Source organism: Rhinolophus ferrumequinum, chromosome 9 (assembly GCF_004115265.2).
Source record: "Rhinolophus ferrumequinum isolate MPI-CBG mRhiFer1 chromosome 9, mRhiFer1_v1.p, whole genome shotgun sequence".
In the NCBI taxonomy this organism is placed as follows: domain Eukaryota; kingdom Metazoa; phylum Chordata; class Mammalia; order Chiroptera; family Rhinolophidae; genus Rhinolophus; species Rhinolophus ferrumequinum.
The window spans coordinates 72,551,038-72,561,839 of record NC_046292.1 but is presented as its reverse complement, the minus strand read 5'-3'; the positions used below and the strand labels follow the sequence as shown (position 1 = coordinate 72,561,839).

Below are 10,802 nucleotides of genomic sequence, written 5' to 3'. Positions count from 1 at the left end.
TTTGTATGTAGACTGTCCCATAGTCTGCCTTTATTTAACTATTTCTTCATGACTGATTACATTTATAATAACTTTCTTTGTTTCATTTTTTTTGTTTGTTTTAGCAAAAATACCACACAGGGGATGTTGTACTATTGTTTAATTGTTTCACATAAAATGGTACTTAAGTTTTATTTCATTATTAGTAATGTTAAATATTATTATTTGGTTAAGATGGCACTACAAAGTCCATTCATTATAAAGGTACCCATTCAATTTCTCATAAGTAACCAATGGATGAGTGATATTTTTAAACCCAGTGAATAGGCAGAATTCAACATCATTTACCCAAAGGTTTTAGCATCAGCTGATAACCGGTACTTGTCTTTATCAAAAGAAAGTTCAGGTTACAAAGTTAGATAATCCATATGCCGCAGTTTAACAGAAACACACACATGCACACCAAATAAAATGATTAAATATAAAAGTCTTAATTTCTTCATAAAATTAAATTATCCACTCTAGGATAACCTAAAATATTGAGGCCAACAAACACATTTAGTTGTTGGCATATAGACAAAGATGGAAATATGTAAAGCCTTGGGAAACAGAGCTACATTGCTTATGGACCAGTTCTAATTAAAAATTAAGCATCTATCAGTGGGAATACCAATCTATTGGTGGGAAAATATTTTTAACACATTGAAATCACTAAAAAATTACCTGAATTGTTTTTCTGTGTTTCTCACTTGCTCAAGTCCTGTCCAGATTGTTTATTTTATTTACTTATTTTTATTTGGATAGAAAATAAAAGCAGAGGGGGTCATCTGGTCAGTAGAGCTATAATGTCAAGGCCATTTATAAAACTTTTCTTTTTTTTTTATACCCAACATCATTGAATAATGTATTTAGAATCAGAATTAAAGGAACATTTGACAGTTGTAAAATGTGTGTTTATTCTGATACTTCCAATAAATTGTATAACTAATATGGGACAAATTACCAGATTAATTGTGTAGGATTTCTTCAAGACTGGGTTTTTTTCATGATTTCAAAATTGGTATCTTCAAATATGAAGTTAGGGAACATCATCATGTCTGCTTCACCGTACATATGCTTAAGCTTAAAAGAGCTCCCTATCCAGCTCTTGCTGATACACTGGGACAATATCAACAGGTCCTTCAGATACCTATCGCTTGGATTTGTATTTTCTAGTGCAAGAAAAGTTTCTATATAGGATCAAGTTCTTATCAAATGCCACTGCTGTAACACCAATGTTACTCTGCAAGTGGACTGAGACTGCCAAGGAAATGACAGAAGAGAACTTGAACATCCTCTAAAGAATCATGCAGATTCTATTACTGGCACTCAGTCCCAAGCTGCCAGAGCCACTGCCTCTACCACCTTTCTACTTATGGCTCTGGCTCCGCCCACCCACCTACCTACCATCACAATGCATTACAGGCTGTCATTTCAGTTTATAGATGCTCGATGGACAGGACGCATCTGGAAAACAATCATTGAAGCATTTTTAAGAGAGGCATTAGAAATAACACTAAATGCATTCTATTATCAAAATTTGAAAAAGTAAGGAAAATACAATGGACAACCTCTTCGTATACAGATCTGATCAGCACTCCTTCAGGAGATTTTTAAATTGTCGCAGAGGGAGCAAATAAAATTATGAAGGTATTTGAACAATATATAATTACACGGAAAAATGAAAGTGAGAGACTAAGTGAAAATATAATAGCAGCACGAAACATTATGGAAGGTGACCAAATCTAAGAATACTAAAAACATTTGCAGCACAGCAAGGGAGGTAGTTTTAGAGCCAGCAAAATTTTACATAGTTAACAAATAAAAAACTTAAAACATGTTGTCATCCAAAGACTTACAGGCTGAAAATATAAATTTAAGAAGTTTGACATACGCTGAGGGTAAATACAAGTTAAGAATATTTCAGAAGAATTGTGTGAAGAGCAACTACCATTATTTTTTATTAACATACAAATTTTCTTCTATTTTCAAAGATAGTCTTCTACAACAGTTACACCACAGAGCAAAAAAAAAAAAAATACAAGTTCTATATTTTAGACCAATGAATTTCGTAAATTTGAAATATATATATATATGTATATATATATATATATACATATATATATATATCACTACTGCTTTCAAAAACAAAACAATAAAGAAAACTTACAGTTATCCTTTTGTGTGTTGATTTCCAAATTATTAGTATTTTTCTCTAATTATAAATATAATACATTCATTTCTGAAAATAATAATGAAGAAGATTAATGCATTATCTCACAATTGATAAATAGGTGCTACTAATATTTAGTGTATTGTTTTCATTCTTTTTTCCTAATTATTTATTTTTATATTTGATTCACACTGTGTATATAGTTGTATACCCTATCTCATATATTGATTTTTTTTTTTAAAGTGTGAATTCAGAGTCTATAAGAAGAGGAGCACCTGTCTATACCGCATGTTGTAGCTCTTGACAAATAAAATTTAAAAATGAAACAAAACCTCCACAAAGCCAATAAAATAGTTCTCATGGCATGGTGAACTTTCAAAATCCTGCCAGTGCTTCTCTGTTTAGCATTATAAATAGAAGATCACCCTGGTGCAAAACTTCTTTGACTCATTCTAAACTGTTGAATGATCCTTTTAAATTATGAAAATACAAATGTAGAAAGTGTCTTTTACCCTCATGAAACTTTTCTGAAGCTTAGCCAACGTTATCACTCCTAACTATCCTTATGTCACATAGTTCTCAGCAGCCATGAGGTAATTTTTTCTTGTATTCAGGGGACCTTCTAGGTGTAAGGCTTCAAAACTGACTCTGAGATTTGGTGAATGGGTTGAAATAGCCCTGACTGAAATATGGGGCAGGAAAGAACAATTAAGTCCCCAGAGAAGAAGTCACTGTGAGGAGAGCAGCGCCATCTGAGTTTTCTAACAGGTTCTGACATTTCAAGGAGAAGGCCTGATAACAGGAGTGTGTGTCTGCAGCTGGCACCCACTCAGAGCTCAGCTACCCTACCCCTGTACCACCTTTGGGAGGTAACAGCCAGGCCTATGAGTGTGAACTAAGAGACCTGCTTCTGTCATACCCACTTCTGGGGCACTGCAGGGGCCTCTGCAGAGCTGTGGGTTGCCAAGGGCATTGTAGCGCACAGCTGCACACATGGCACCAGGATGGAAGCGATGGAAGTAAGACCATTCATCATTGATTCCAATTCCATTTTTTAATTCTCTTCTGGCTTTTGAAAACAAGCCTAACTCCTTTAAACTGAGTATGACTCCATGACTCTTCGGACACTTCAGGTAAGCGGCTTGAGAGCGAGATCTTCAACTGCCTGTTGATAACAATCAATTTTTAAAGGTGGAAAATCAAATGCAAACAATTCGAACAAGCAAAATAATGTCTTGGACTTTCAAGGTGATATATCCAGTGATGCAGATGACATGATTGCCCCCAGGCATTAAGGAAAGTCAAGTTGACTAATTGCCCCAAAGAGCTGCCATTTTCCAAGTTACTACTGCTCTCAGTACAGAGATAGCTAACCAGGTAGAACCGCCAGAATGGCTGAAAGATGCAGACATTCTCTAGTTGACATTTACCATTTTTCAATTTTGAGTTTTTAAAACAAAATTTAATCATTAAATGCAAGAAAGTAAGGCTGTATTTTAATTTGGCTTTTTTAGCATCATTAATTAATTAATATAATTCTATATGAGGAGGAAGTCCTAGTATTCTACTTTTTAAGGACCTAAGCAATCATTGTGCTTATGCTCTTTAAATCTGTTTGAATTAGAATATACAGAGGGTGCCAAAAACAGGATACACATTTTAAGAAAGGAAAAAAAAAACTGTATTAAAATTGTAATATAATGAATGATACTAGCATTCATTTGATTAATGCCATCTTTTGAGTGATTGTCATACTACACATTGCTACTGCACTTCAATCCAACTTTGAAAAGTAATACATAGATAACATCTCTTAAAATGTGTACATTTTCTTTGGTACCCCCAGTTACTTGCCAGTATATAAAATGTGGTGGTGATTTTGAGACCAAGAGGAATCCTGAAATTGGAAGGGCCTTGGAGAGTCTGTCCTGCCTTTATCTACTCACAGCCCAGAAAAATAAGCAAGAATTCACAAGAGTCTGTGGTTATCATGTGTTGAAGTGCTCCCTGATTTGATGGGAAATAGGAAGACGGAAGTTTGGGCATTATGTAATGTATGATACAATATACACAAAATATATACAAATATATATTTGCCCAGTCTGTATACCCTGTTAATTCTGAATCTTCATTTGACTGATTCATAGATTATTGGGTTTAGCATGACCAATGATCTGTTCATGTTTTGTTTAAGGGTAAGATTATAACCCTGCAAATAGCTCATTATTATCTTTGTTTACTGAATGGTTGCCTTAATAAATGCAACTCTCACTTTTCAGACAATTAAGAAAATATTTGCAGAAATATAGAATTTCCCCAATCAACATTCCTTGAAAGTTAACTAAATAATAACTGTTCCAAGTAAAAGACTAATATGTTCCTATACCTCCCTCCCCCCAGTCTATGTGAATAATTATTTTTTAAGGAAAAAGAAAAGAAACTCCCTGTGTACTTAATCAGGCTAGACTAGCCTATTTGGTAGCTGTCACTTAAAATGGATGTGGTGTCACCTTTTCGTGAATGAATGAAAATGTAACCCCTGATAAAAAGGGACCAGCAGTCACAGAGTGTAAAGAGGGTGAGGGGGTGGGGTAGGCATAATAAAACTAAATAAATAAATGAACCAGAAGGGTTTTACAAAGTGCAATGATAAAGCTCTCTAGGCTATTGTTGCATTTAGTTGAAAGACAGGAGGCATTATTCACGTGATTTTTGAACCATTTTATTTTTACCTGTACACAATTGTATTTTTACTTCAGAGACAGAGAGAAGGATGGAAGAGAAATATCAAAACAAAAGAGGGTGATAAAACAAGAGACAGACCTCACAAACTTGAGTTATTGCTAACATCATAATAATGTCCTTTCAGCTAGCCCTTCACCAAGATAGGATCCAGGAACTGGGAATCTTGTGGGAGTTTTGTATCCATTCCTTCTTCAATTCTAACAGATGGAACAGTCAAGCTTAGTTACTACCTAGATAGAAAGAAAAATGAAGCATTTAACTGCAGAAAATGGTGAAGCTGATAAATTATATTGTATCCCTGCCAGCTATTTTCTTACTGTAAACTCTGGGATTGAAGTAGATTTGTTTAAAGGATACGAGTAAGAGAACGAAAAAGAGATAGAAATATTTATTGGGAAAGTGGTAGAATCTCATATCGGGACAGATCCCTTATCATTTGAGAAAGCATTCAAAATATCATGTTCATTTTTCCAAAGTAAGGATTAGTTTAGAGCATTAATATACTTTCTCTTGTCTTTGTTAAATACTATACTTGTGTACCAGAAGCCGACAAATGAGAGAATAGAATGGAAAATACATTAAAGTGGAAACCTAACATGAATGCTGTCAAGGAGTATGGTATTTTCCCAGTAACCAACACATAATGCCCAAACTTCCTATTTCTCATCAAATCAGGAAGTACTTCAGGACATGATCATAACCACAGACTCTTGTGAGTTCTTAGTTTTTATTATGGGCTGTGAATAGGAAGACAGGCAGACTTTCCAAGGCCCTTCCAACTTCAGGTTTCCACTTGGTCCCACAATCACTGCCACATTTTTAGGTTTTGTAATGGCAGGCCCCTTAGTACCTTCAGGCACCAAAATCTCTTCCAGTTACTGTGGCTGCATAGTAAATCAACCCCATAGTTAGTGACACACAGTAACCATTTCTTATGCTCGTGGCTTGTGTGGGTCAGGACCTCATACAAGATACAGCAGAGATAACATCCTCTGCTCCATGATGTGTTCTGAGGCCACAGTGGAATACTTGAAGGCTGGAACTAGAATCGTCGGAAGGCTCATTCACTCAATGTCTGGCTGTTGATCCTGACTATGGGCTAGGAGCACACTTTCCTGTGGGCCTCTCCATCTGACTTCTATACACAAGCTAGTGTAGGCTTCCTCTCAGCATCGTGGTTAGATTTCAAGGGCAAATAAGCCAACAGGAAGCTATGTTCCCTTTTCTAATCCAGCCGTGGAAGTCACATAGTCTTTTTTTGTGCCATGCTCTATCTATTGGAAAAGTCAGAAACCTGCCCAGTTTCAAGCAGGAGAAGGGGAAGGGGAGTGGCAAGCTTCTGGAAGAGCATGAAGGATTCAGAAATATTGCTATGACATTTTCAGGAAGTACAATTTACTCCCATGAGGAAACTAAAGCACAGAGTAGTTAAGAGATTTAGTCGGCAGATCTATGTCTGGCACGGGGTGAGGCAGAGAATCATCCCTCTTTCTTATACGCCAAAACCTTTCTTCTTTCAATTACACGACAGTGAGGAAATATTAACCCCAGCTGATTTGGGGTTGCCCTCAATGGGGAGGTGACGTCTTCAGGGAAGTAAAGGTTTAAAAAAGATAAAAATGAAAATACACTGAGCTACTTCACCAAGTTGGCATCATACCAGCCTGTCCTGCACGACCGAAATATTACTTGAATGTGTTTTTGTAAAGTTTAGCCATGAAGAAGCTTTCAAGTTTAATTAAAACTCTTGAGTTCTTAATTGATAGACATTATAGCTAAGGTATCTGAAGCTGTAAACTGTACTATTGATTTTAATATGTAAATATAAACGGAATGGGCAAAGTATATAACAAATCAGGACCTAAACATGATAATGTGATAGGAGATATTTACCAGTGTGAAAGGAATTCCATGAGACAAAACAATCATTTCTGTAGTTACTCTAACAAATTAAAATATAAAGCATGCTGAATTAAATGTAACATTTAAAAAACTGTTAGTGTTTCTGATTATGATTATATTATATATACAGAGGGTATCAAAAAATGTATATACATTTTAAGAAAGGAAAAACTGTATTAAAATTACGCTGATGGTAACCACTTTGAGCACCTCTTATAATTGCAGAAGTCAAACGTTAACTGTATTCATTTTTTGTTATTGGTATAAATTGAGTATTACAATTTTAATAGTTTTTCCCTTTCTTAAAATGTGTATACATCTTTTGGCACCATATATATAATATGTGTGTGTGTGTGTGTGTGTGTGTATACACACATATATATAATAACTATGCATGTATTTCATATATAATAACTATGCATGTATTTCATATATACATGTATATGAAATACATGTATAGTTATTATACATAAATATACTATAAAGACAACCACTTTATTTAAAATACTATAGCTATAAGTGTCAGTATTAAGACAAAATACATGTATTACCAGGGAGAGAGAGGTGCATTTAACATAAGGACATCTTATCCTGGCTTCTCCCCAAGCAGAGCAGGAGACAAAATCTTGTATTTAGCTAGTTTTTATGAGAAAATGTTCTAAGGAAGCAGAGAGTGGAATAAAAGATTACCAGGGGAAAACAATACCTGGGTGAGTTTTTGCATTAGTCACTCAATCCCAACAGAAGCTTCTGAGGACACCAACAGAATGGATCTCAGCTCTCTCTGCTGAGAGAATGAAACCCTGTTCCACATTGGATGATGATGCTCAAACGGCCACTCCCATCACTTCACTTGTGGGTTTCACCGCTAAGAGCAGAGCAAGTTCCTGAAGTGTCCACCTCATCATTTCAGAGGAGCTACCAGGCAGAGAGTGAGAGGGTTGCAGCAGAGGAGTGAGGTAATGTGCTGTCCAAATATACCTGAGCAAGAGTCGAGTGCTGAAGCATGATTTACATAAAATAAAATGCACAGATCTTAAGTGTTCAGTTCCAGGAGTGTTCACTGTTTTATATACAAGTGAAACCATCACGCTAAACAAGATATGACTATTTTTACCATCACCCTAGGAGATTTTCTAAAGTCTCCTTTTTATCAGTTCTCCCTAAATTCAAGGCAACTACTTGCTGATTTCTATTACATTAAATTGGTGGTTAATTTAACTTAAATTTAGATCAGTCCGATTTATAACAATAGAAATCAAACAGAAATTTATACTCCGTTATATGACTTCTTTCACTCAACATAATGTTTCTGAAGTTCATCCATGTTGTTATGTATATCAGATGTACATTTATTTTATTGTTGGTTAATATTTTTTTTGTTGGAATATACCACTGTTTATCTAGTCCCTTACGATGGCATTGTGTTTTCTTGTTTGTAGGAGTTATGAATAAGGTTACTATGAAAATCCTTGTACAAGTTATTTTGTGGACATATGTTTACATTTCTTTGGAGTAAACACCTAGGAATGGAATTTCTGGGCCATAGAGTATGTAGTCAACTTTATCACAATGTTGTCGAGAAGTTCTACATATGATGGTGCCATTTCATAGCCCCACTAGTTGCTTCACATCCTGCCCATTATCTTAGCATAAAATGCTACTATCGAAAATACCACAGACTGAGAAGCTTAAACAACAAACTATTATTTCTCAAAATTTTGTAGTCTAGAAAGTCCAAGATCAAGGTACCAATTGATCTGGTTTCTGGTTAGAGTTCTCTTCCTGGTTTGCAGACTGATACCTTTTTTCTGCATCCTCACATGGCAGAGGAAGAGATTATCGGTCTCCCATCTATTCTTATAAGGGCACTAATCCCATTCATGAGGGCTCCACCTTCCTGACATAATTGCCTCCCAAAGTCTCCACCTCCAAATACCATCATACTGAAGATCAGGGCTTCAGTGTATTTTGGTGGAACACCAACATTCAATCCATAACATAAATATTGTATATTATCTGTTTTGTTTTGTTTTGTAATACTACCCATTCTAGTGGGAGAAGAACGGTAGGTAATTCTGGGTTTAGTTTGCATTTCCTTAAAGAATAATGAAGTCAAGCACCTTTTGAGGTGCTTATCGGTTATTCTTTTATCTCTTAGAAGTATTTGTTGAAGACTTTGCCATTTATTGGGTTGTGTATTAATTTTCTGCTGCTACTATAACAAATTACTACGAACTTAGTGGTTTAAAACAATGCAAATTTTTTAGCTTTATTTATTAGCTCTGTAGGTTAGAAATCTGACGCAGGTGTCTTTGGGCTAAAATCAAAGTGCTATGGGGTTGTGTTCCTTCTGGAGTCTCTAGGAGTGAATCCTTTCACTGTTTTCAGAGGTTGCTCACATTCCTTGACCCATGGCCCCTTCCTCCATCTTCAAAGGCAGAAACATTGCATCCCTCTATCCATTCTTTGAAGTCACATTTCCCTTTTTCTCTGAACTCAGCACTAAAAAGATTTTCAGATTTTAGGAACCCTGCTGATTAGATTGGCCCACCAGATAATCCAGATAACTATTTTCATTACAAAACAGTTAATTTAATCACACCAGTAAATTCCCTTTGCCTTGTAAAGTAACATATTCACAGATTCCAGGGATTAAGATGTGGGTGTTTTTTGGTAACCATAGGTCGCTTGTTTTCTTATTGTTGATCTGTAGGAGTTTTGTTTTAAACATTTAAACATTAAAACACACACATTATTTTTTTCTAGTCTGTAATCTCTTTTTGTGACTAGAAAAATTTGATTGTGATGAAGTTCAATATACCACTTTTTCTTTTCTGTCTTTTTCATTTTTTAACTTTTTGCATCCTATGAAAATATTTATTTATTCCAATACTGTCAAGATATTCTCCTACGTTTCCTTCTAGAAGATTTATTGTTCAGCTTTGAGGTAAGACTTATGATTCTTCTTGAATTAAATTTGTGTATGAAGTGATATAGTGGTCATAGTTTTTGTCTTTCATCAAAACATCCAGTGTTCCAGCACCATTTGTTTAAAAAAAAAAGGAAAAAAAATCCCCCTGAATTGAATTGGAGTATGGACATAATTTACTTCTGTAGGTCTATTTGTGATCTGTAGTTTTATTACATTTATCTATTTGTCTATGCTTACTCTATTATCACACTCTCATGATTACTGTTGCATTGCATTAAGTTTTAGATTTAGGTATGTAAACCCTTCAGTTTTGTTCTTTTAAAAATGGTTTTAACACATGGTGACAGATAGCAGTCTAGTTTCATTCTTTTGCATGTGACTTTCCAGTTCTCCTACTACCATTTATTGAAGAGGCTGTCTTTTCTCCATTGCATGTTTTTGGCTCCTTTGTTGAAAATTATCTGTCCATATTTATGTGGGTTTACTTCTGGGTTCTTGATTCTATTCCATTAGTCTGTGTGTCTGTTTTTCTGCCAATACCATACTGTTTTGATTATTGTTGCCCTGTAGTACAAACTGAAGTCAGAGAGTATAATACCTCCAGCATTGTTCTTTTTCTTAGGATTGCTTTGGCTGTTCAGGTCTTTTGTGGTTCCATACACATCTGATGATTTTTTTGTTCTATTTCTTTAAAAAATGCCATTGGGATTTTAATGGGGATTGCATTAAATCTGTATATTGTTTTGGGTAATTAACTCAAAATGGATGAAAGACCTCAACATAAGACCTGAAAAAACAAACTACACAGAAGAAAACATAGGTACTAAATTTATGGACCTTGGGTTCAAAGATTTTATAAATTAGACTTCAAAGGCAAAGGAAGTAAAAGCTAAAATAAATGAATGAGACTATATCAAACTAAAAAGATTCTGCACAGCAAAAGAAACCATCGACAAAATAAAGAGGCAACCAACTGAATGGGAGAATATTTTTGCAAACAGCGCCTCCAATAAGAGGCTAATATCCAAA

General features: G+C 35.0%; 1 pseudogene; it reads right to left on the bottom strand.

Annotated features, from left to right (window-relative positions):
- Positions 1-1,005: 1,005 nt before the first annotated feature.
- LOC117027777 (ATP synthase-coupling factor 6, mitochondrial-like) lies at positions 1,006-1,327 on the bottom strand (annotated as a pseudogene).
- Between the last annotated feature and the right edge of the window lie 9,475 nt (positions 1,328-10,802).